We start from the raw sequence: 25,438 nt of genomic DNA on the forward strand, positions 1-25,438 counted from the left end.
TTAATACATTAATGCGATGTCGACTCATCCTATCCTCCGGGGGAAGAAGCTTGGAAGGGTTCGGCTGTTCGCCGATTAAAAGGGTACGTGAGTTGGGTTTAATACGACGTGAGTCAGTATGGTCCCTATCTTCTGGAGGGATAATTAGTAAAAGGGGGCAGACCTTCTAGTACGAAAGGATCAATAGGCTGTGTTTCTCTAGTGTACCAATTGTTTATTATTTTTATTTCAAAAAGGAATAATATAGTTAGGCATAGTTGGGTAGCCACAAACATAATAGATAAGTGCTGAATGTCTATAAAGCAAGAATCTAACCCCTAGATACTAATACGTTAAATTATTACTTATATATTATATTAATATAAAGGTAACTATATTTAACGGTAATTAAGAAATAGATTATTTCTAGATAGGCTACAAATGTACGTATTGTAAAATATTTAGTTTAGTAGTACTAATTTATAAAAAAACTTTTTGTTAATAGTTGTCATATATCCATTTTCCGCTTACATTCAAATTTTTATAGTCCTAGACCTCCTTCTAAAGTAAAGCTAGAGAGAGAGAGAGGTTAACCTGGTTACTTTAAAAAGGTAATTTTGTCATTCCTTACTTTAACTGCACTTCCTTATTTTTAATGGTAAAGCAATCGCCCTTTTTATAAAGGGCGAAGGTAGGAAAAGTTAATTAAATAATAGTTATCGTTTGCGGCAGACAATAAAGGTCTAATCTTCATCTACTATACAATTTGGAAGAGAGGGTAATTTTTATAAAGTCTGTGCAGATTAACAAAGATAGTCTGATTTTATAAAGGTCTTATGGCTGAGTGGTTGAAGCGAAGTACTGTTAATACTTTTTACAGAGGTTCAAATCCTCTTAAGGCCTTATACTTTATAATACTTTTTTTTTAATCTATCGTCTCTATTAAAATTTTAATATACTTTAACATCCTATGTCCAATTCTAATTTGAAAGCTTACGTTTTTAATATTTATATTTACTTACGTTTTTAATATTTATATTTAAAGGTATAGGACTAGATAGTGCTAAACTAAGAAAGGTTTGAAGAACCTTAAGAGAAAATAAAACCTAACCCTAGCTACTTATAAAAAAATAGAGGTATAGCTACTTTGCTACTAGATCAGAGCCCCTGCTTATTTTATTTTTACTTTTGCATCACTCCCTCTCTGCGAAGCGCGAAGCGCGAAGCGCGAAGCGCGAAGCGCGAAGCAATAGCGCGAAACGCCTTTTTTTTACCAAAGCGCCGTAAAGCTTATTTTTTTAATTAAAAAAAATAAGTTAGCCTACTTTCTTTATGAGAGGACTTTTTGTTTCTCTTTAATTTTTTTAAGAGACTATAAAAAAAATAGCGAAAAATTAGGCGCGCCAATCATCCTTTGAGGACAAGGTCATTTTGAGGACAGGCTCCTTTAAGGAGCCTGTCCTCTCCTAAAGGCTAAGGAAGAGGGTTCGCGCTTGCGCTTCGCTAATTTTTTTTTTAAATATTCCCTTGCTTTGGTAATTTTTTTTTTAAACTTCCCTTGCTTTGGCTTAGCAGCCTAAGCTGTAATTTTTTTTTTAAAAAAATAACAAAAGAAAAAAAAATTACAGCCGCGTACGCGATAGCTGTAATTTTTTTTTTAAAAAAATAACAAAAGTAAAAAAAAAATTAGAGGAGGAGATATAAAGCTAGAGAGATAAAGGACTAGCAACTAGCCACGTCTAAAGGCAGGAATTGGAGTAAGGAAGAGGGTAGTCTAACCTAAAAAAAAAATAAAATAAAAAAATTAAGCATAACTATTAAATAAAAAAATTAAAAATTAAAAAAAAAATAGATATAAAATAAAAGGGTGCTGGTCTAGTGCAGGTCTATGTTATAGTAGTATACGCAGCTATATTTAAAATAAGGAGAGGAGTGTAGTATAGTGGTTATTATGTTGATCTCCAAAATCGAATACAGGTGTTCGATTCACCTCACTCCTGAAAAATATAAGAATGTTTATTATTATATAAAGTTTATAAGAATGAGTATCTCTAGCAATCTACTTAACGCACAGCCTCTACTGTGCTAAAAACTGCAAATGTAGAGTGCAGCAATATTTAATATAGAGTTAATTCCTCCTTTCTCCAGCAAAGCAAAACGCGGGTGGACAAGTCTACTCTATATACGAAGCGCTAACGCGGGAGAGTAGACTGTCCTCCCTAAGCCTTAGGAAGGAGGCTTCGCGCTTCGCCCCTTATTTTTTTTTTACAAAAAAAAATAAGGGCAAATTTTCTTTATAAAGAAAATGCTTCTCGATTCTCGCTTCTCCCCTTCTCCCTTCGCCATTCGCGCTTCGCGGTTAGGCAGAGGCTTCGAAGCTTCGAAGCTTCGCAGCTTCGCATAGAGGGGAACGATAAATTTTATTTTATTTTAAAATTAATAACATTTATATTTTAAATATATACGCGCACCACTCGGAATAGGAACTAGCCACGCTCGCGTTTGCTTCCTTGCGAGGAGAGGGGAAAGTTACTGCTCCTTTTTATTAATTTATTTAATAAATTATAGTCGCGTGAGGGGGGGGGGGGGGTAGCATTTATTAATTTAGAAATATAATAAATTTATAAGCTCTTTACTCTATTTTAAGGAAAGTAATGGAGAGGTAGACTTTTATAGTTTTCCCTCTTTAATTTTATTTTATTTTTTTTTCTACCGTACGCGATCGCTAGCGAGAAAAACAAAAAAATTTTTTTTTCCAAAGCGGGTATTACTTATCTTTTTTCTCTCCAAAGCGGCTACCGGAATTTTTTTTTATTTTTTTTCCCCTCTCTCTCTTTTTTTAAATTAATATTATAAAAAAATAGTGCGCGGTCGCTAGCAGCTATTTTTTTTTTAAATTTGATTAAAAAAAGTATCTTTTTTTTTATTTTAGACTTATAAGGATACTTATCATTAAATTGATAAACTCACCTACGCAAATTTTGGAACTACCCACGCCTCCTAAAAGTAGCGTGGGTATGCTCCTTTTTATAAAATACCTGCCTAGTATATAGATATAATAGCGTGGCGGGAGCACTTTTGCTATATCCCTGGTAAGGTTAGATAGGAGAAATGCAATTGCGTGGCTGCAAATAATTGAAATTAAGAAATAATAAATAAAGAATTTAAAGATAGATAGTTCCTGGCTTAACTACAAGACAATACCTAAAAATAAGGGGGGGGGGGATTGGAGACTTTTATTTAAGCAAAGGTTTACTCCTTTAGGTACCTAGGCCAACTCCTTAAAAGAAGGTGGCCTTCTTACGCTTGCTACCTAAAGAAAGGAGGCCTAGGTACCTAAAGGAGAGAAGGTTATAACTATTATTAAGAAATTTAAATATTATATATTATAAATATATATTTTTTAATTAAAATATTAATTAGGGCAGGTGATCCGATTGGTAATGGTGGTTCTCTGTAAAAGAATTGGTTAATCCCATAAAAGGTTCGATTCCTTTACTGCTCAAGAATTAAAATTAATTACTTATTTTATTTAGGATTGTCTATTCTTTTTGTCGGTAGCTAATTTTTATTAAAAAAAAATTGTCTACCGCAACGCGCGCAACGCGCGCAACGCGCGCAACGTGCGCAACGCGCGCAAACGCACGCAAACGCGCGCAAACGCGACTAATATCTTTATTTTTTTTTTTCTATCGCAACGGCCGCTACTCGGCCTTTTTTTTTTAATATTGGCTAACCGTTTCTTTAATAAAAAAAAAAGTTTATTTAAAAAAAAAATTATTTTCAAATTATGAAAAATATAGGGACGGTAGCGAGAAAAAAATAAACGCGTAAAATAAATAACTACTATAAACAATATTATAAAACTAAATTAAGTAGAGAGAGTATCCTAATTGGTTAAGGAGCTTACTTTGGGAGTAAGATGTTGCGCGTTCGAGTCGTGTCTCTCTCGTAAATATTACGATTTAGTATTTAATTTATCTTAATTTAATAAAATATAAGTATAGTCCGCCACTATCTGCCTAGCGCGAAGGGCTAAGCCCTTCTTTTATTTTTAAATAAAACCTCTAAATCACCTTTACTTGCAAGCGCTTATTTTTTTTTTTAACTTACCGGTACCTACTTTTTTTTTTAACTCGCTTTTTTAATTCTTTTTTTTTTTTCATGGAGGTAGGTACAGTACTAGTATTAAGTTAGCCAATAGTCAAGGGTAGTCAGGGGGGTAAAGTTCCCCACCATTTTTATATAAATAAAAGAAAAGATAGAGCAGCATTACATAAATTATAAATTTTATTAATCATTTAAAAGAAGGTTAAAATTCTTAAATAAGTATTATATTAATAATATTGAATAACTAAGGTAAATTAAGATAATTTAACTAAATTAATTTAGTGGAAAATATTTAGAGAAAGTATAAAAATATAGTATTATATCTTTATCTCCCTTTAAACGCTAGCCCATTTTTTTTAAATTAAAAAGAATTAAAAATTTAAAAAAAAAATAAAAATTAAAATTTAAAGCAAATTAGTCGCTAGCGCAGAGGTATTTTTAAAATTTAACATTTATCCTTAATATATAAGGGTATAGTTTGTTACTTAATAGATCTCCCATATACTAGACTTATATTTAATTATATTTTATATAAGGGCTCTAGGTCTAGGGAGATCTAGACTATATTTTATTAATAAATGTCCTTATCTTACTATTTATATTTAAATTTATTTATTAGCACAAATATTTATAGCTATTATTTCTTATTCTTAATAATTATAATTCTATTACTTTTTATAAATATTATAGTAGAAATTATTTATTTATAAGTATCTCCTTTTTAGGAGAGACTCCTTTCTTTAGGAAAGGAGGACATTACCTAGATATCGTTTTATATTTATCTAGTTCTAAGTCTATCTTTTAGAACTAAGATTATTTTTTTTTTGTCTCCAAAGCGATCGTGTACGCGGCTGAAATTTGTTTTTCTCGCTAGCGGTCGCTAGCGGCTTAATTATTTTAATATTATTCCCTTGCTTTGGCTTAGCAGCCTAAGCTGTAATTTTTTTTTTAAAAAAATAACAAAAGTAAAAAAAAATTAGTACTAATAGCGGTATATTATTTAAAAAAATTAATAAAAGGAAAAAAAAAATAAAAATAAACTAGGTAATAAGAAAAAAAATAAGCGCTCGTAATTTTGTTTAGTTCCCTTGCTTTGGCTTAGCAGCCTAAGCTGTAATTTTTTTTTTAAAAAAATAACAAAAGAAAAAAAAAATAACGGAAGTAAAAATTATTAAAATAAATAAGTTAATTAATTATAAATATTTGATGTTATCTCAAAATTTGGTTTACAGAATTTTAACCAATTAGTTTTCACTTTTTTATAACTTAATCTAAATCTAAGAAGAACCTTCTTTCTTTAGAGTAATATTACCTGCTTCTCCAGTCACTAGACACTCTTTCCTATCTAGGTTAGGTCCACCCATTTCTAAAATTTTAATGGATATTTAATAATATATCTTATTAACGCCGTGCTCTATCTTTATGTTTAAGCAGAGATAAAGCTCCTAGCTAATTAAATAAAGGATTTAATATTATTAAAGGACTCGTGGTTAAGCTCCTTGCTTAAGCAAGGAGCGAGAACCGCGAACCCCTTTCCTATTTACTACCTAAATTTTTTAAGCTTACACCATCCTTGCGTTTGCTACTTTAATTTTTAAGTGCTCGCTTTAAGCTTTAAAAAAAAAAGATAATTCTTTTTTTTTTATTAAAGAATTATCTAATATGAGAGAGACAAGGTGGTGAGTTATGCCGGCAGCTGATGTTTAGACCAAGGTTTAATACCCCCCCCCCCCTATTTTATTTATCAACAATAGTTTTCTAAGTTTAGGTTAATGGAGTTTATTTAGACGTAATTTATATTATAATTATTACCAATACTTTTTTGTTTAAAATATTAGGGTACGCGTTAGCCGCGTAGCGGCTAACAAAATTTTAGCCCCGTATAATTTTGTTTTTTCTCCTATTTTTTTTTTAATAAAAAAAAAAAATTAGGTTAAAGAAAAAAAAAATAAACGCGGTAATAAATAATAAATTCCGGTATTAGTACTAAATTTTATCTCTCTGATTTTTTTTAATATTATTCCCTTGCTTTGGCTTAGCAGCCTAAGCTGTAATTTTTTTTTTAAAAAAATAACAAAAGAAAAAAAAAATTAGTACTAATACCGAGAAAAAGAAAAAAAAAAATAGAGACCGCGTACGCGAGTATATTATTAAAAAAAGTGCCGCTTTGGAGAGGGAAAAAAAAAATTAAGTATTAATAAAGCTACCGCGTTGCGAATTTTACACCTTTGCAATTAACGTTGAGTCGTTAATCGAATAGTTTATTTTAATTAAAAAGTATTTAAAGATTTAAGATGAGATATTGGAATAGCAGCGCTCCCGACACTTTATTTAAAACTAATTAAATATATTTTTATATAAAGAGTGTGATTTTTATTCTTTAAATTTAAAGAATAATTTAGAGGCTTAGCCTTCGAGCTTAGCGCTTCGTGCTAATCATAGCCATGAATAACTGTGATTATAATAATATACTTTCTAGTATCTTCGCATCTTTAGCTTAATTGGTAAAGTGGCTGTCTTCGAAACAGTAAGATGTAGGTTCAAGTCCTATAAGATGTTTATCGTGTACTAAAATTAATTTAAATTAAATATCTTAATTTACTTTTTTTTTTTTATTATTATCGCTACTCTACTTTAGGACTCCTTTTTATAGCTAACGCGCGCTAGCGCTTTAGGAAGGAGCCTGTCCTCTCCGAAGCGCGAACTCTCTCGCTAGCGTAAGGTACCTCTCGTCAAAGGAGAGAAAGTGGCGGGACTCTAATATCATATACTTCCCGCTTTATCGTTAAAAAATAAAATTAGCGCGCCAATTTTTGTTTTGTTCCCTTGCTTTCTTATTTTTTTTACTTTTGTTATTTTTTTAAAAAAAAAATTACAGCTTAGGCTGCTAAGCAAAAGCAAGGGAACTTAAAAAAATTTACTTATTTTTTTTTACTAAAAAAAAATTACTGCGGGCAAAGAAAACAAAAAAAAAAATAGGTGAAATAAGCACTAATAAAAATTTTCTTTCGCTAGCGGCAAATAATAAACTAATCTAGAAAGTTTTACATATCAACAATCCTGTGCTACTTACCTAGTAGATATTATTTTGTGAAGCTCCTGATTTTAGTTTTTAGTTTGCCGCTAGCTTAATTTAAAATTAAAATTAACATTGCTTACTTTAAGTATTTTTTTTTTAAAAAAAAAATAATAAATGCCGCTACCTACCTTAAAAAAAAAAAGGTATCTTTTTTTTTAATATTTTTTATTAATAAAAAAATATTGGCGACTCTAATTTTCTTTCTTATATTTTTTATAATAAAAAAAAAATTGGAGAATGCCCGCTTTGGTAATTTTTGTTTTATTCCCTTGCTATCGTAATTTTTTTTTTTACTTAAAAAAAAAAATTAACGGCCGCTACCGACTAATTTTTTTTTCTTTTGTTATTTTTTTAAAAAAAAAATTACAGCTTAGGCTGCTAAGCCAAAGCAAGGGAACTAAACAAAATTACGATCGTAAATTTTTTTTACTAAAAAAAAATAACGATCGCTAGCGGCTGTAATTTTTTAAAAAAAAAAAATAACAAAAGTAAAATTTTTTCAGTCGCTAGCGATAGCTAGCGACCGCTAGCGGTAGAAATAAAAAGAAAATCGCGGTTATCTTCCGCTAGCGACTAATCTTTTTTCGGTTATTGATTTTGATACTTAAAAAAAAATAGAGCGCTATTAAGAAAAAAAAATTAGCCTCTCGCTAGGCGGCTTTCGCAGAGAGAAACATATTAATAAAGTATTAAGAAATATTAATAAAAGTAACAAGATAAGTAAACTATTATTACTGGATTAATTTAATAATTTAATTTCTTACTCCTCAAGATAAAAATGAAGGTTTCAATCTTATAGTAACAATTTTAGTCACTTATCCTCTATTTGCCACTTATTTATTTTTTAAAAGACAATTTAAATTACTTTTAAAGATATATATATAAATCTTATATATAATTTAAAACTGTCCTTCCTTCTTAAAGGAAGGACTGCACCTTTCCATAAAAAAATATTTGTATTTCATATATGTATAAATATAAATTAAGCAAAGAGTTAGTCTAGCTATTATCAAAGCAGCTAGTTAGTGCAGCAATCTATTTAGCAATTTATAAAACTAATTAAATAATTAGGTACTTAGGACTCCTTACTCTTTTTTTTTTAATAAAGAATTATAAATAAATAATTAAAAATAAATAATTCCCTTGCTTTGGCTTAGCACTCGCGTACGCGAAAGCTGCGGGCAAAAGAAAAATAAAAGTAGCATAATTTTATTTTTAATCTTTATCTCGCCTACGATTTAACCTTTTTTTCCTCTCTAATTTTTAGTCTATTTCTTTTTAATATTAGTACCTCTTTCCTCGCGTTCATATACCGGCATTTTTCTCTTTTTTTTTTTTCTGTAAATTTTTTTTACTTTTGTTATTTTTTTAAAAAAAAAATTACAGCTTAGGCTGCTAAGCCAAAGCAAGGGAATATTTAAAAAAAAAAATAAGATCCAAAGCGAGAAAAAAAAAATAAACTGAATTTTTTTAATTAAAAAATTTTTAGTACGCGAGAAAAAAAGAGACAAAAAATTTAGTACTAATACCGGTAATTTTTTTTTTAAAAAAAAAAATGAGTATATACCGCGTACGCGCAGAGAAATTGTAATTTTAATATTAGAGATAGAGTGGAGTCCTCCTCCTAAATAAAGGAGTCCTTCCTAAATAAGGGCTTCGCAGCTTCGCAGCTTCGCAGCTTCGCAGAGATAGTTAAGTAAATTAAAAAAAAAATTAAAAAAAGCGAGATAGTGTAATTGGTAACACTACAGCCTCATGAGCTGTCATTTAAGATTCGAGTTCTTATTTCGCTAAGTTATTTTAAGTTATCTTATACTCCTGCACTAAGCAGGACTCCTTTCTCTCCTTGCTTTCTGCTTAGTGCTTCCTGCTACCTCTAATAACACTTAATTTTAAATTTTTACCTTATTTTTTTTTTGTTACGCTAGCCGCTATTAGTACTAATTTTTTTTCTTTTATTAATTTTTGTTCCCTTGCTATCGTAATTTTTTTTTTTACTTCCCTTGCTTTGGCTTAGCAGCCTAAGCAAGGGAACTAAACAAATTTACGATCGTAAATTTTTTTTAGTTAAAAAAAATAACGATCGCGTACGCGGCTGTAATTTTTTTAAAAAAAAAATAACAAAAGTAATAAAAAAAAATTACGTTCTAATACCGGCATTTTTTATTAAAAAAAATTAAGTACGCGATCGCTAGCCGCTAGCGAGAAAAAAAGATACTTTTTTTTTTAAAGCGGAAAAAAATAAGGGAGTAGAAGCGCTTTCTAAGAATTAAAAAAAAAATAGCGGTCTTTTCGTATAAAGGTTAGTACAATTCCCCTTCAAGGAATAAATATCAGTTCAATTCTGATAAGGATCAAGGTATAATATTTTATAATTCTAATATTATTTATTATTAAATACTTACTCCCCTCACGCTACTTCCCATTATCTTTTAGATTAGGGCTAATCTCTATAATGCTTTACCTTTAGCTTTAGCTAAAAAAATAGAAAGGAGGTTAGAGTCGGGACTCGGCCCGCCTAGTCTATAAGGTGGGACTAAGTCTAGGAAGACTGGAAATTTATCGCCAATTTTTTTTACTTAATTTTTTTTAATAATATACTCGCTACCGGCGCGTTTATTTTTTTTTTCTCGCTTTGGATCTTATTTTTTTTTTTATATTCCCTTGCTTTGGCTTAGCAGCCTAAGCTGCGGGCAAAAGTAAAAAAAAATTACAACCGCTAGCGAGAAAAAAAAAAAGAAAAAAAATTTAGTACGCGATTGCTATTTTTGTTTTACTCGCTAGCGGCTAGCGGTTGTTATTTTTAGTTAAAAAAAATTACAGCCGCGTACGCGATCGTTATTTTGTTTTCTTTTGTTATTTTTTTAAAAAAAAAATTACAGCTTAGGCTGCTAAGCCAAAGCAAGGGAACTAAAAAAAATTTACGATTGTAATTTTTTTAAAAAAAATAACGATAGCAAGGGAACAAAAAATAAGGTAGCAGGAAATGCTAAGCCCAGTTCTCTTTAGTCTTTAGTCTTTAGTCTTTAGTCTCCTTTAGGACTCTAAAGTCTCCTTTAGGACTCTAAAGTCTTTAGTCTCCTTTAGGAGTCTAATACTTTAGCTTTAGCGCCAGGAGAGTCACATACTTATTTTATTTATATAAAATTAGGTGAGAAGGCAAACTACATAAATAATTTAACTATAAGTGCTCTAACAAATTAGACTCCTCCCACTTTTCTCTCTCTCCAGCCGCTAGCCGCTGGAGAGAGAAAAAAAAAGAGAGACAAATTCCGCTTTGGTAATTTTTTTTTATTAAAAAAAATTGCCGGTATTAGTACTAATTTTTTTTCTTTTGTTATTTTTTTAAAAAAAAAATTACAGCTTAGGCTGCTAAGCCAAAGCAAGGGAATATTATTAAATAAAAATCAGCCGCGTACGCGATCGCTTTGGAGAGGCATTTTTTTTAAAAAAATTAAGGAGCTAGTTTCTTCCGCCTATTTTTGTTTTACTCGCTAGCGGCTAGCGGTTGTTATTTTTTTTTAGTTAAAAAAAAATAAGAAAGCAAGGGAACAAAACAAAATTTGGCGACCGCTAATTTTTTTTCTTTTGTTATTTTTTTAAAAAAAAAATTACAGCTTAGGCTGCTAAGCCAAAGCAAGGGAATATAAAAAAAAATAAGCGATCGCTAGCGGCTGAATAAATTCAGGGTAAAGGCTAATAGTACTGGTTAATTACAAATTAGTAAGCCAAATAAGATGATGATTTTAATTTCAATATTAACATTAATAGTTGCTAAGGCGCTACCTGTTTTAAGCTCAAATATTCCAAGTGTACATTTTATTCCGGGTTTCAGTAATGCGAATTACAAATTTTGTTTTTGGTTCATTTTAATTGTTACAATGGTGTTGGTTTTTAAATATATTGATTTGTTAACTTTGATTAATTTTAATTTAAATTATTTACATATGGAGTATGATGTTATTAATTTTTTTGGAGAGTCAGGTAATGCTAGTGGAAGTAATAATAATAACGGTATTTCTCCTTTGTCTGATCCTGTTAGTGTATGGCCTAAAGGAGTACCTCAAAGTTATGGGGTAATTGGATCTGGGTTAGCTGTTTATTCTGTTTTAACAAAGGTTGGTGGTTTAAGTTTAAGAGGGAGAATAATAGCTACATTAGGTGCAATGGGTACAACTACTGGTGTACTAATTAGCACTATGGCTTTAGAAGATTCAGTAGGGTTTAATAGATTAATTCATTGCTTGAATGTTTATAGAAATACTAAGACTTGGCCTAGCATAGATCAAATGTATATAGATGTAAATAACAGTAATTATTTAAAAAGTGTCGAAGAAGTAAAAAATGCTTCTGAAAATGTTATAAAGGATATTAGTGAATCTAACATTTTAGAGGCTTTAAAACAACAAAATATTAGTGAAAGTGAGAGTAGTGCTATCATAGAAGCAATTAAAAATTTAAAATCTAATAAATTATTACCTGATATAGAATTTGATATAATAAATATTATATCTAAACTATTAGAAAGTATATTTAATATCTTTAGTCCTGTAAATCTTACAGGATTTATTGATGATTTTATAGGGCAACATATGGCTATAAACGCAATTATTTTATTATTGGTTTCTTCTGCTATTTTATGCTTTATAGCATACACTATAAATATTATATTTTATATAAAAAAAGATTATTTACTAAAAACTTTCAATAACAAATATATGAGATTTTATATTAAATATCAAGGTTTCTTTGCTAAATTAGCCATTATATATCTGCCTATTCTTATTATAATTAATTTATTAACAATTTTATATTTAAGTATCTATATCATTACTCATCCTATACCTTATGAGGTATTGGGGGTGGATCTTCATGTTTATGTAAATAACTCTAATATAAATAATATAAATAATATAAATAATAATCCCCCTCAATACTAAATAAAATACTAATTTATTCAAATTTATCTATAAATACTATACTACTATAAATCTTAAAAATAAGATTATTAGGAGAATAAGTCATAAAGCTACAAAAGATATTAATTATGAAAGTTTGAATGATTTAAACTTATCAGCAAATAGTAATATAATAACTAAATTTAATCAAATAAAAGGTTATAATATAGATTTAAAAATAGGAAATTTAATTTATTCTCTGCGCTAGCGATCGCTAGCGACTGATTTTTTTTTTCTTTTGCCCGCAGCTTATGCTAAACAAAAGCAAGGGAATAAAAAAAATTTAGTACTAATAGCGCTGATTTTTTTTAATAAAAAAATTAGTACGCGGTAATCTTTTTTTTTAAATTTAATTATATCCTCCCCCTTAATTTAATTTAACTTTTTTTATAATACATATCATATCATATCATATCATATCATATCATATCATATCATATCATATCATATCTATTTTAAATATATTAATATACTACCCCTTATTAAATATAAATTATAAAAGTTTATATTTAATTTTAAATTTTAGTCCTGCGCTAGCGACTCTTTTTCTTTTTTTTTTCGGGAACTAGACTAATTTTATTTATTAGTTAAGTAAGGTAGTAAGTTTTTTTTGATTAAATCTATATTCGAGCATGCTTAGATTCGAACTAAGAACTTTTTAATTGACAATTAAACACTATACCAATTTAGATACATGCCCCAAACTAATCTTTTTACTAACTACTTTTATTTATTCCTCTCCCTGCTAAAGCTGGGAGAGGAGAGATTAATATTTATATAATATAAAATATAAGTATATATAAACTATATATTTATAGGAATAAAGGTAACTTATCTATTTTTTAAGTGTCTCTCACTTTAATTAAAAATAAAAAAAAATATTCGCTTAATTTATTTTTAATCGGGCTTATAAAACTGCAACTCAGCTATTACAATTCTTACTAGCACTTAATAAGCGTGCCGCGCTCTATACTTTTTTCTCCCCCCCCCCTAAGTGTCACTCCTATATTTAGATATAAAAATAATTAAGAGTGGAGATTAGTCTAATCTACCTTAAATTCAGCATCTTTCTTGACCTCCCTTTAAGGAGTAATCTACTTTCCTTATATTTATTTCGCCCAGCTCTCTCTGTAAACTGCCACCCCCCCCCCTTATCTTATTAACGTAAGCGGGAGGATTCGCAGATATGATTTTAACTTCTCGCTCTAAAGCGAGAAATTCTTTGCGGTAGCCCTCCTAATGGAGGGCGGTTATAGATAGTAAAGAGGAAAGATAGCGTAGCGGGAGTCTCATTTAATTAAATATTATAGTCGCCACGCTCGCCTTTTTAAGGTAGTCTAATATCTACCTTTCGTTCACTACTCTTCAAAGGGTTCGTATTTCGCAAGAGAGCTAACTACCTAAATTGAATTAAGGACAATACCCAAATGAAAAGAATATCTAATTCCATTTCATTCTAAATCCTTTACTTGCGCTTAATTTTTTATGTTTAAAAAAAAATAACGGGTTGCGAGAAAGCCCTAAAGATTAGGGACTAGTTTAAGTTAAATATAAAAAAGTGTAGGTCCTAAATAAGTCGAGTAATTTTACTTAATAAAAGATAAAAATGTATGTAAAATTTTAAGTTAAAAAAATACCATTTTTATAATATACTCGCTACCGGCGCGTTTATTTTTTTTTTTTCTCGCTTTTTCTCGTTTTGGATCTAATTTTTTTTTATATTCCCTTGCTTTTCTTATTTTTTTTTAACTTCCCTTGCTTTGGCTTAGCAGCCTAAGCTGTAATTTTTTTTTTAAAAAAATAACAAAAGAAAAAAAAAATTACTGCCGCTTCGCGATAGCTCTAAGTTTTAAAAAAAAATAAGAACCGGTAGCCGCTAGCGACCGCTAGCGAGAAAAATTTACAGAAAACAAAAAAAGAGAAAAAAATATAATAAGTATAGCTTATTATTAAAATAAAAAATAGTCTTAATACTTGATTACTAAATATTTTTTTAATATATATTAAACTAATTAATATGATATTTTCTTATTTTCTGTCCTTCCTTAAAGGAGGAAATGTGCACACATAGATCCATGGCCACACTCCTTAAAGGAGGGTAAGGAGTGAAGGCTCATAGTAGACATATCCTAAATAATAAGATAATCACTTTCCCCTTTCCCTCAAATACCTTTTTTTTTTCTGCAGCCCGCGCCGCGGCTAGTTAGTAGAAGTAAGGAGATAGCTTGGCGGACCTTACTTCCTTTCGTAACTCGGATCTTAAGGTTAAGGGAGTAGTGATTGCGCTGTATGAGGGTATTTGCGGAACACCTAGGCCTATTATCATAAAAATTAAATTTAACTTTTATAGTGATAGCATAGATAGCTAGGGCGGGGGGTTATAATTTATCTCTCCTTAAATTAGCCCACCTATCCCTCTAAAACTCTATATTTATAAATCTTAATAACTAATTTAACTTATGAAATCAAAATAAGGGTGTGCATCTATTAATATATAATAGCATGTTACAGGACTCTTTCTATAATTTTACTATATATTAAGTATTACTAAGGTAACCTTTGCCTATCCATCTTGATGAGATCCAACTGACTCATATTATCCTATTATCATACTAGCGTATTATACGGACTATGTTTCATTTTCACTTAGTAAAGCGGGGTCAAATGGGTACTCAATAAGGGCTTCAGAATAGTAAACCATTTCACCTTCGTGGTGAATACGATGAAGGATACGATAGTTATTAGAGTAGTCCTTAACAATAACCCTTGTTAGATTTTTTTCACCAATATCCTCAAAATCTATTTCTACTTCACGCCCTTGACGTACCAGACTAAGTAAACTTTCAGGTACGGTAACCATGGACTTTGTAAAAGCATTAGATAATAGATTTAAGGGACCTCTTTGGTTAATTTTTATTAAATGATTTTCAATTACTACTTCAGCTTCCTCCACCCGATCCAACATTTGATCTTCTGTTAAGGAAGTCCCAAATACTTTTTCTATTTCTTTTTTTAAAATTAAAGGTTGGGTTTCCTCTTGAATCATATTTGGATTAGAGTTAGAGGCCGAGTTTGAATCTGAATCATTAACAAAAGTGTGATGGTGATCTACAACTAAAATTAATTTAGGATTAACATAAGAATTATTGTTATTATTCTGATTATTTAAATTGTTAGAGTTTGATTGGGATTGATTCTCTGATAAGTTTATATTAGAATTCAAATTTTCATTAGAATTATAAAAACTATCTTCTCCGTCTAAAGGGCTCGGAGCTATTTGATTGAACAATTTAAAGCTTTCCTCATTTTTAACTAATAAAGTTAAAAAGATGAAAATATTAAATATAGAATCGATCAAATAAATAAAATATATTTTTTGGTTTTCAATAAGATTATTAAAAATTTCATCTTTGATTGTTAATGTTAGAGCATTTGCATCTAAAAAGGAGTCTAAATAAAGTAAAGTAGCTAACTTAAGAAAAAGCATTGATAGTTTTATTTTTAAAAAACCATAGGCTAGCCAAAATTTGGCTTTTAAGAAAAGCAACATATTATATATATATAAGAAAATATTATATATAATATCTAAATTAATAGACGTTAGCTCCAGCTCAATCTTAAATTCCATTCCGAGAGAATGGAAAATGATTAAAGCAGATATATAAGAAATAATTAATAATCATACTCAGTAGAATAATAAAGGTACTGCTAGTACAATTTTATGTAAACTTAATTTTTTTTTGAAAAAATTTATTTTTTTTTTTCAAACAAAAATTAGGGTATTAATTTTCATTTTTATTTCTGAACTTCTATATAAATATATAGTTAAAATAATTAAGAACATCAAAAATTTTAAGTGTAATTAACACACTAATGATTTGATTACTTCAAAAAGTATTGTTTTTGTTAAATTTAGTTATATTTATAGTTATAAAATATAGTTCTAGATCTTAGATTAAGATTTGCAATATATCCAATTATTTTAATATTTCTTTGCGAAAGCAAAGAAAGCACTATTTTTTTTTGTATATACAAAAAAAAATTATATTATAATAAATATATAAAGGATATAGGAATAGGGAGAGATAGAGTTAAGCCTTAAGATAGGTAGCCATTACTGATAATCTTATAATTAAAGGTTTGACTTAATTTTAAAAATTTAATGTGCTTTATTTTTGAAAGTTTCTATTTTTTTTTTCTTTTAAAAAAAAAAGATACTTTTTTTAGGCTAATTTTCTTACGCTATAAAAAAATTATAGCGCTAATTTTTTTTTTCTCTTATCGCTAGCCTAATTTTTTTTTTTTTTTAATATTATAAAAAAAAAGAGAGAGATAAAAAAAAAGAGAGACAAAAAAAAATAAACGTGGCACTTTTTATTTTTAAAAATAAAAAGATGTGCTAGCGATTAGATAAATTTTATATTTGAGAGATGGAAAGGTTATGTTCAATTTTGTTGAATATTTGAGAGATGGAAAGGTTATGTTCAATTTATATTTTTTTAGCAATGCGGCTTAAAAAAAATTTTTTTGTTAGTAAAAGTTATAAAAATAGAATATTAAATAGTTACTGTTAAATTTGCATTGCTAAGTTTTTTTTTAAAATAATGGTAGCCTCTTTTATTAATTAATTAATTTATTAATTAATATCTAACCATTTTAAATTTAATCGTCTCTCAATTTTTTTTAATAAAAAAAATTTAGTACGCGGTAATTTTTATATTTATATTACTTATATTTATTTATTGTTATTATTAATTTTAATAACTTTTAATTAATCTTATTTCTGTCCTTCTTTTAAGAAGGTAGGAGTGCTGAAGTCTTTCTTTCTTTTTATTTAAAATTGATACATTCTCTCAATTTTTTTCTTCCGCCAATTTTTTTTGTTCCCTTGCTATCGTAATTTTTTTTTAGTTCCCTTGCTTTGGCTTAGCAGCCTAAGCTGTAATTTTTTTTTTAAAAAAATAACAAAAGAAAACAAAATAACGATCGCTAGCGGCTGTAATTAAAAAAAAAATAACAACCGGTAGCCGCTAGCGATCGCTAGCGAGAAAAAAAATTGGCGGAAGAAAGAATAAAAAAAAATTAGCGGTAGCAGAGCAAATGCGGCTATCGCATAGCAATGCTGTAATTATTAAGTTTAATTTTATTAAATAATCTTATTAAAAAAAAAAGATACTTTTTTTTATTGCTTTACTCTTTACTAGTTTAATTAATATATTATTAAAAAATAATCGATATAACCGCTTTATAAGAGAAAGATTAAAAAAAATAAATTAACCCTCCTCCCTCAAAATCGCTCTAGGTACTTCTTGAGGCTATATGTATAAATAGAAAGGGAGGGCGGAGATATTATAAGGTGTTTACCTATATTTTATATAGGTAATTCATTAAATTAATATAATAATAAGGAGCCTAGGCTTTACTGGACCTAATTTTACTTAAATTGAGGTTTTCTTATTTAAATTTTTAAAATTTAAAGATAAAGTAATACTTATTTTATTTTTAATTAAAAAAGTAAGTTAAGTATTATTGGTTTATATTAGGAGGGGGGGGGGTTTACCTTTCTTAATATTTAATTATATTTAAAAATTAAGAAGCAGCAGAATCAATCCAAACTAGGAAGTCAGGACTAGATACAGCTTCAACTACAATAGGCATAAATCCATGCCAAACTCCGCAGATTTCACTGCATTGTCCATAGAAAGTTCCAGATCTTTCAGCTAAGAATGAAACTTGATTTAATCTACCAGGCACACAATCTAATTTTAAACCTAAAGAAGGTACAGCAAAAGAATGTAAAACATCTGCACCTGTAACAATTAATCTAATATGGCAATCCACTGGTATAATTAATCTATTATCAACATCTAATAATCTAAATTGTCCTAATTCTAAATCTGATTCCATGGCTCACTGAATTTATCAAACAAAAATTTATCTGCTGCATTAAAAAGGCAAAAGCTTTTTTTTAATAGCTGATCCAAAAGTTAAAATACTGTTCGTTTTTCATTCATATTATTTCTTATTATTTGGATTTGGGCCAAACCCTCAGGATTTAAATGATTTTTTGAAACAATAATATTATAAATTTTTTTAAAATCATCATAATCCATTTTCTTAACTCCTAAGACTGGATATAAATCAAAAAAAGGAATTACAATATTACCTATATCCTGAATATTTGAAATATTTAAACTAACAGTATTTTGTGAAACAAAAACACCTTTATTTGTCCTTAATTTATATTTGTTGAAAGAAATATTTGTAAAGTATTTTGAAAGATAATCGTATAAAGCCTCTAATAAGGCAGTATCTTTAAGATGAAGAGTTATTTTAAAAATACATCCTGTATGAAATGTATCTTTATACTGTGTTAACTTAGTATAAAAAGAACCATCTCCACTTACAAATCCTGCTACCCACATTCCATGAGGAATATCCCTAATCTTGTTAGAGCTGTCTCTTAAATAAGTATTAAAATCAGGAAAAGCTTCTTTCAAAGTATCAGATAAACCAAAATTGATTAAATATTTTAATGCAGCCAATTTTGTCATACCTTGATAATTAAAATGTTCTTTTTCAGCCATAATATTATAAGCTTGTAACCAATATTGAAACACTAAATATTTGCTGGAAACAAGAGGATAATTTTTAAAATGGTTTACAATAACTGCAAGATCTTTAAATGATTTAACTGTATAACTAGTAACTTTTACTTTTGTACTTACAGTCCCCACTCCTAAAGTGTTCTTAAACCTTAGAAGAATAGGTAAATCTTTTACATGTAAGTTAATACCAAAAACTAATCTAGGAGTATACTTAAATTTAGCTTTAGAATCCTTATATAATTCAATACTAAAATAACCTTCAGCATCTACAAATCCAGTTATAAACCAAGGATCTAGTTTATTTAAATTTGGTCTTTCAGCGAAGTTCGTAACAACGACATTTTCACCTTTGCCCGTAGCCTCGTAAAGGCAAGGGGATATTTTATTTTTGTTAGAAAGGATTTCAGTTTGATACCCCCTTACAGGGGCCATTAGAGTGCACCTTAACAATCCCGCTAGAAGACTGTAACTACCGTCCACTCGTTGCTCTTTTACCAGTGCAATAGCGCTGGACTTAGATCCGCGATAACCCATTTCACTTTCGTTCATATCATAGCTTGTTACCATACCCAGGTAATTACTCTGGCCACTCATAACGTTTCCTATATGGCTTGGTACTATGATCTTTAGGGTGTCCCCGGAGTTTGGCAGTTTGGCCCACGCGATTGATTTCCTACATCAATCAGCAGGCAACATATAACTATCAAAATCAATAGAATCTCCACTATCTGTAATAAAATCAGAATATTCATATGACCAGTACCATTGGTGTCCTACAACTTTTATAGTTAAAGTAGGAGAGATAACTTCCTTTTTCCCTACACGTTTTATATTAATCTGAAAGTTAATAAATAAAAAGTATAGGAAAGTTGGACTATATCATCATCCTTATTATCTCTAGCCCTTAATTTATGCTTCCTTTGCCTAATTTTAAATAGGCGGGAGGGCAAGGGATATGTTAAAGGATGTTTCACGTGTAGTCTCTGAGGATCCTACTCAATTATCTTTTTTTTAGCTTCCTCATCTTCGATGGGCCGTAAGGCTAGGCCTACCATCGCTTTTATTTTTTTTTAAGCGGAAGGTAGAGAGAGGAAGCGGGGGTGCGGGAGCGATAATCTTTGGTTTCCTGCTGATTGCCCATTACCGCCTAGCTAGGCATATATCTTTAAGATTTTAACTTAATGTTTAAACTACTTTAAACATTTAAGTACTTAAAGCTTTAGGGTGTTCCAGCATATAGTGAAATTTTTCAATTAGCCTTTCGACTAAAGGGGACAAAGTTTCATTTATAAATTTAAATTTTTTTAATTTTGTACATCATGCTAGAGTGAAAATGAGGAGTAACTATATTACGAAATAGATTCAATGATTCAGCTTTTATGTAAATAACTGGTCTACCTTCATGTGCTTGAACAGAACATACCAACGCAAATTTATAATGTAACATAGCTACAAGTTTATACACCTCTAAAAAGGTGAATCCTTTAGTATGTAAATAAAATCCACTTCTGGTTGAAGATCCATCATCCATAGCTCAAAAAGCTAAAGAAATATCATTTATATAAGGTAATAAACTGTAATTTATTGTTTTTACAGTCTTACCCTCTCTAGTTTCGTAAAACAATTGATATAATGTTACTAGTGTAGGATAGCTTCTAGTAACAACATTCAAGAAACAACTAGTTTTACCTTTTCGTTTTGAAACATTAAGTAAAGGAAATCTACCACAATAGTGAGATAAATTTTGGAAAATAAACCATAGATATTCAAATCTTTTTTGTGTTTGGGTAAATATAAAATAAGGTGTTACAGAAGTTTTGGCATATTGAATAGACCCATCCCCTAAAAGATGACCAACTAATTGAAATACAATAATTGAAGATAAAGGTGTATTATCTCGAGTTCATTTATTAAGTCTCATTAATGTGGTAGAACCAATATTACCATAAGGTATTAAATCAGTTTTACTAGTATAAATGTTTTTTATTGAAATGGCCTTAGTAGCAGGCCTAACTATAATTGTAGTATTAAAAAAAATAAAATTAAATGTAGGACTATCCATTAAATATAATAATCTAAATGAAGGGAAAGCTATAGCAATTAAAATTAAAGCTGGAGTAATAGTCCAAATTAATTCTAACACAGTTCCATGTGTTAAATATTTATGAGCTATAGGATTTTTATTTGAACTATAATAATAAATTATAGAAAAAAGAGCCCAAAATACAGCAAAACTTATAACAATTAAATAAAATCCAATTGTATTATGTAAAGTAACTAAACCTGTGAATCCTGGAGCTGCACTATCTTGAAAACCTAACTGCCAAGGGAATGGTGCATCATTAGAAATTATTCTACCGATAATAGGAGATAACCCTAACTCAGATAAAAAATTAACTATAAAAAGTTGTAAATTAATCATCACTTATTTTTTATACCTAAAGATATTAATTTCTTAATTTACTTAAGCCCTCCCTTTTTCCTGAAAACAAATATTGTTATTTTCGCTTAGACAAGTTACCTACATGTCCTTTCTAGCAAGGTGATACTTATTTACTTTTTACTTTATTGAAAAAAAAAAAGTATCTTAGGCTAGATAATTACTAGAATAAATTATTAAGCAATAATATAATGGAGGCGAATGTATTTAATTTGTAGTTCTCCTTAGGAGCCGCTATTTTGTCGGTACCTGATATCTGCTTAAGCAGTTTGTCTACCGCAAACGCGCGCAACGCTATACCATAGCATAGACAAAAAAAAAAACAATTAGCAAGCGCTCAAAAAAAAAATAGCGCATGCGATATAAGGGATGGATTAATACTCTTAAATAATTTTTAATTTGCCGCTAGCTCTTTATGCGAAGCGCTTTTTTTTTTTACCGCTAATTTTTTTTAATTTTTAAAAAAAAAAATTAGCGATAAAATTAATTATGCTTTGAGTACAGGCTACTGCAAGCGAAAGGAGGACAAGATATAAATCTTTTAAACTAAATAGCTTTACTTCATTAGACTAGATGAAGAAAAGCAGCGTACCTAGACATAGCTATCTCCCCTCTCCGAACCGTGTACCGCCTACCGCGTAACCGCGAAACGAGGAGCGAGAACATATAAGCGCGAAACCTCCCCCCCCCCCCCCCTTACTTTAGGTAGCTACCTAAGGAGGGGAGAAACATGTCCTACCATTAGCGATAGGGAGAGGGTAAGCTCTATCGCTATTTTTATATTTTAGTGTAAAAAATTTTTTTTTAACTAAAAAAAATAAGAGAGTTACTATTTACATTACATCTTTATTTATTTTATTAGTGTACCTTGCTTTCTATTGTTTTAGTTATTCCCCCACCCACCCACCCACGCTAGCGTTTGCGCCGCGTTTTTGGGAATACCTAATTTTTTTTTTTATTTATTATTATTTTTTATAAAGTTAGCTATCGTCTATATTTGAATTATATTTAAATTAAATTCAGCAGCAAACTTTCCTAATCTTTAATTAAATTTAATTTAAATTTTAAATTTAATGTAAATTTAAAATTTAATGTAAAGATTAGGAAAGGGGAAGGAAAGGAAAAAGGTAAAGTAATTATAAATAAAGATAAAGTAAAGTAAAGGTTAGATAGGAGGTAAGCACTTTAAAAAAAAATAATAAATGCGCTACTTTTATTCCCAACCTGAGACAATTTATAGCAATCGCTAGTCCTATTAATTATAGCTTTTACATTAGATATCTTTTATCCCGTTTCGCTATTTTTTTTTTTAAGTAGCCACAACGCTAATTTTTTTTTTATTTAAATATAAAAAAATTAGCAACGTTTATTTTTTTAAGAAAAAATATTAGCTACCGATAAAATTGACAATTTTTTAGTTTTTTTAAAAAAAAAAATAAGCAATGGCTGGTTACATATTAAATTTCAAATAGCATAAAGTAATTGAAAATTAATATAGAGAAAATATTATAAGCAGCTAAGAAAAGTGGAGCCCAGAAAGAAATGGTAATTATTTAAAATTTAAAATTTAAATTTAATTAGTATTTTAAGAATACTTCTTGTGGGTAATTCTAGTAGTAATTATTAACTACTGTAATATAAAAATAAGGAATCAAACCTTAAATTTATCTATTGTCTATCTTCGCTCTTATTTACCTTCCCCTATTATATTTTATGATATAGTCAAAGAGTCGTGTGCAAAAGTGGCGAGAGTATCTTTCTTTACCTAGCTAAAGTAGTAGGTAGAATTTATTGATAGGTTTAAATTTATAAATTATTTGTTTAATTTATTTATAAGTGAAACATCACGCCAATACCCACCAATAGAGTGATTATAAATAGATTAGGCCGTCCTAACCTTGTGCGCTAGCTTCCGCAATTTACGCCACGCTCTCTATTTTCGCCAGCGGGAGGTTGACTGTCTCGCTTAGAGCGTTAGCGAATTTACTTATAGTTTTAAACGAATGGGGGGGGGGTAGGTTCAGGGATAGAGTGGTAGGGAGTATTGGTGTTATAGTAAAATAAATTTTTTTAAATTTATTAATTATCCCCCCCCCCCCCCCCCCAATAAATTTAAAAAAATTATCTAAGCTCTCCTTATTAGCTCTCCTTAGGAGCGAAAGAAAGAAAAAATAAGAAGGAAATTAAAGAAAAAAAAAATCAAGGAAAGTAATAAAAATCTGAGGCTAGTCATGAACTGGAGTTATTTATTTACCTAACCTATAGCTGTAAGTCCAATGAAGAAGGTTAAATAAAACGGAAATTGTAGGATTCGAACCTACGGCTGATTTGATTCAGCATTCGTTTTCAAGACGAACTTATTAAACCACTCTAACAAATTTCCTTATACTTATATTAATATAGTTTAAAAAAAGTCCTATGCATTTTCTTGTTATGCAAGGCTTGCTACTCTGGCTCTAAAGCATCTCTGTAGTATAGTAAGTCAGGACTCGTTTCGGAGGGAGAAAATTCATATAGTTTAAAATTTAATAATAGGTATTAATTAGTCGCTAGCGCAGAATGAATAAATAGTTATATTATTCTACCTCTCAACAATCTAGTTTGGCTGTTAGTTATTATTAATTTTATATTCTACTATTCTCTCAACTAAACAAGCACTCGTTTAGGGAACTATGCTGTAAATTCATAAGCTTTAACTTATAGAAAGAGATGTTTGCTATTACTACCTAAACTAAACCTTTGAAAACAAAACTATACTCTATAAGTTTATTTGGGAGAATAGCAAAGGAAAAGTATAGCTATACAATACTAACTTTTGCAGATATAGGAAGGTGTCATCCCGCCATTTTTTTTTTAAATAAAAAAAATTAGCGTTGCGTCGCTTTGCTGTTTACTATAAAGAAATTAGCGCTTTGCAGAGAGGCTGCGCTTTGCTTATTTTTTTTTAAATATTCCCTTACTTTGGTAATTTTTTTTTCTTTTGTTATTTTTTTAAAAAAAAATAACAAAAGTAAAAAAAAATTAGTCGCTAGCGACCGCGTACGCGACAGAAACGATATTTAATAATATTTGAGGATAAGTTTAATTTAATATAAAGTTATGTCGTAATCTACTTTTATTTATTTCTTAAATAACTTATTTTTGTATTATCTCTAAATTTTAATTTTATATAAAATCTTAATTTATCTCTCTAATATAACCCTCATTTTTTTTTAAATAACCCCCCCCCCCCCTAAGCGCTATCGCGCTATTTTTTTTATAAGCGCTTATAAATTTTTAATGTCTCTGCTATGGCATAGCGCCGCGGAAGACATTATAAAAATATAACTGATTAAGCAGGAATCAAAAAAAAAATAGCGAAATAAAGAGGAGTGGCGGGATTATTAAATAGGCTAGGAGGTCTATTTTCATCTAATAAACCTATATTTTACTCCTCCTATCCTTAAAGTATAGGAGTAGAGGAGTAGTAGTAAACCAAATTGTTATATAAAAAACTTTATTAAAGATAGGTATAAATTAAAGCATATTAATTAAATTATATTCACTTAATAAGCTTTGACGAGAGTTAGTACCCTCCCAACTTTTATAGCGGAATTTAACATATCCTCTGTTATTATCTAAATCTTGTGTTCCAATGCTCTCGCAACGCGACTTTCGCTAATTTTAATTAGGCGCCGCGTGTTATTCTTAAAAAAAAATAAGGGAGATTCCTTTTATAGGAGTCGAGTGTAAAAAAAAATTTAAGGACAAAGCAGAAATTTCTCTATTAAGTGAAGTTTTATTCTATCCTTTCTAATTAACTTTATGGCTGGCAATTTGCTAACTTATATCTAGTAATAGATATTAAATTTATATTATCATCCTCTCTTTTAATAGGCTTCGCGTTTCGCGCTTCGCGTTTCGCGCTTCGCGTTTCGCGCTTCGCGCTTCGCGCTTCGCGCTTCGCGCTTCGCGCTTCGCAGAGGAGGAGAGGAATAACTATCCACTTTCATATATTTTATTTATTTTGCCTTTTTTTGAATATAGGCCATTGCTTATTTTTTTAACAAAATAGCAACACGATAAAAATTTTAAACAAAAAGAAAAAGAATAAGCGATATTAAGTATTACCCCAAAAATAAACAGCAACAAATAAGAATAACCAAACAACATCCACAAAGTGCCAGTATAGAATACTAGACTCAAACCCATTATGGTGTTTTGTTGTTAAATTATAATTAATAATTCTAAAGAATGCTACAGCAATAAATAATGTACCTATTAT

At 29.3% G+C, this 25,438-nt stretch overlaps 7 non-coding genes across 7 annotated transcripts; 5 read left to right on the top strand and 2 right to left on the bottom strand.

Moving 5' to 3' along the window:
* The first annotated feature begins 809 nt into the window (after positions 1–809).
* Positions 810–882, top strand: JR316_0013471. The gene has a single exon. It is a non-coding gene; the product is annotated as a tRNA-Asn (tRNA).
* Positions 883–3,401: 2,519 nt separating this feature from the next.
* JR316_0013472 lies at positions 3,402–3,484 on the top strand. The gene has a single exon. It is a non-coding gene; the product is annotated as a tRNA-Tyr (tRNA).
* Positions 3,485–3,857: 373 nt separating this feature from the next.
* Positions 3,858–3,931, top strand: JR316_0013473. Its single transcript has one exon. It is a non-coding gene; the product is annotated as a tRNA-Pro (tRNA).
* Positions 3,932–6,575: 2,644 nt separating this feature from the next.
* On the top strand, positions 6,576–6,648 carry JR316_0013474. Its single transcript has one exon. It is a non-coding gene; the product is annotated as a tRNA-Arg (tRNA).
* A 2,241-nt stretch (positions 6,649–8,889) lies between these two features.
* On the top strand, positions 8,890–8,961 carry JR316_0013475. The gene has a single exon. It is a non-coding gene; the product is annotated as a tRNA-Met (tRNA).
* A 3,792-nt stretch (positions 8,962–12,753) lies between these two features.
* On the bottom strand, positions 12,754–12,826 carry JR316_0013476. Its single transcript has one exon. It is a non-coding gene; the product is annotated as a tRNA-Asp (tRNA).
* A 10,644-nt stretch (positions 12,827–23,470) lies between these two features.
* Positions 23,471–23,557, bottom strand: JR316_0013477. The gene has a single exon. It is a non-coding gene; the product is annotated as a tRNA-Ser (tRNA).
* Between the last annotated feature and the right edge of the window lie 1,881 nt (positions 23,558–25,438).

This window comes from Psilocybe cubensis, mitochondrion, assembly GCF_017499595.1.
Source record: "Psilocybe cubensis strain MGC-MH-2018 mitochondrion, complete sequence, whole genome shotgun sequence".
NCBI lineage: Eukaryota > Fungi > Basidiomycota > Agaricomycetes > Agaricales > Agrocybaceae > Psilocybe > Psilocybe cubensis.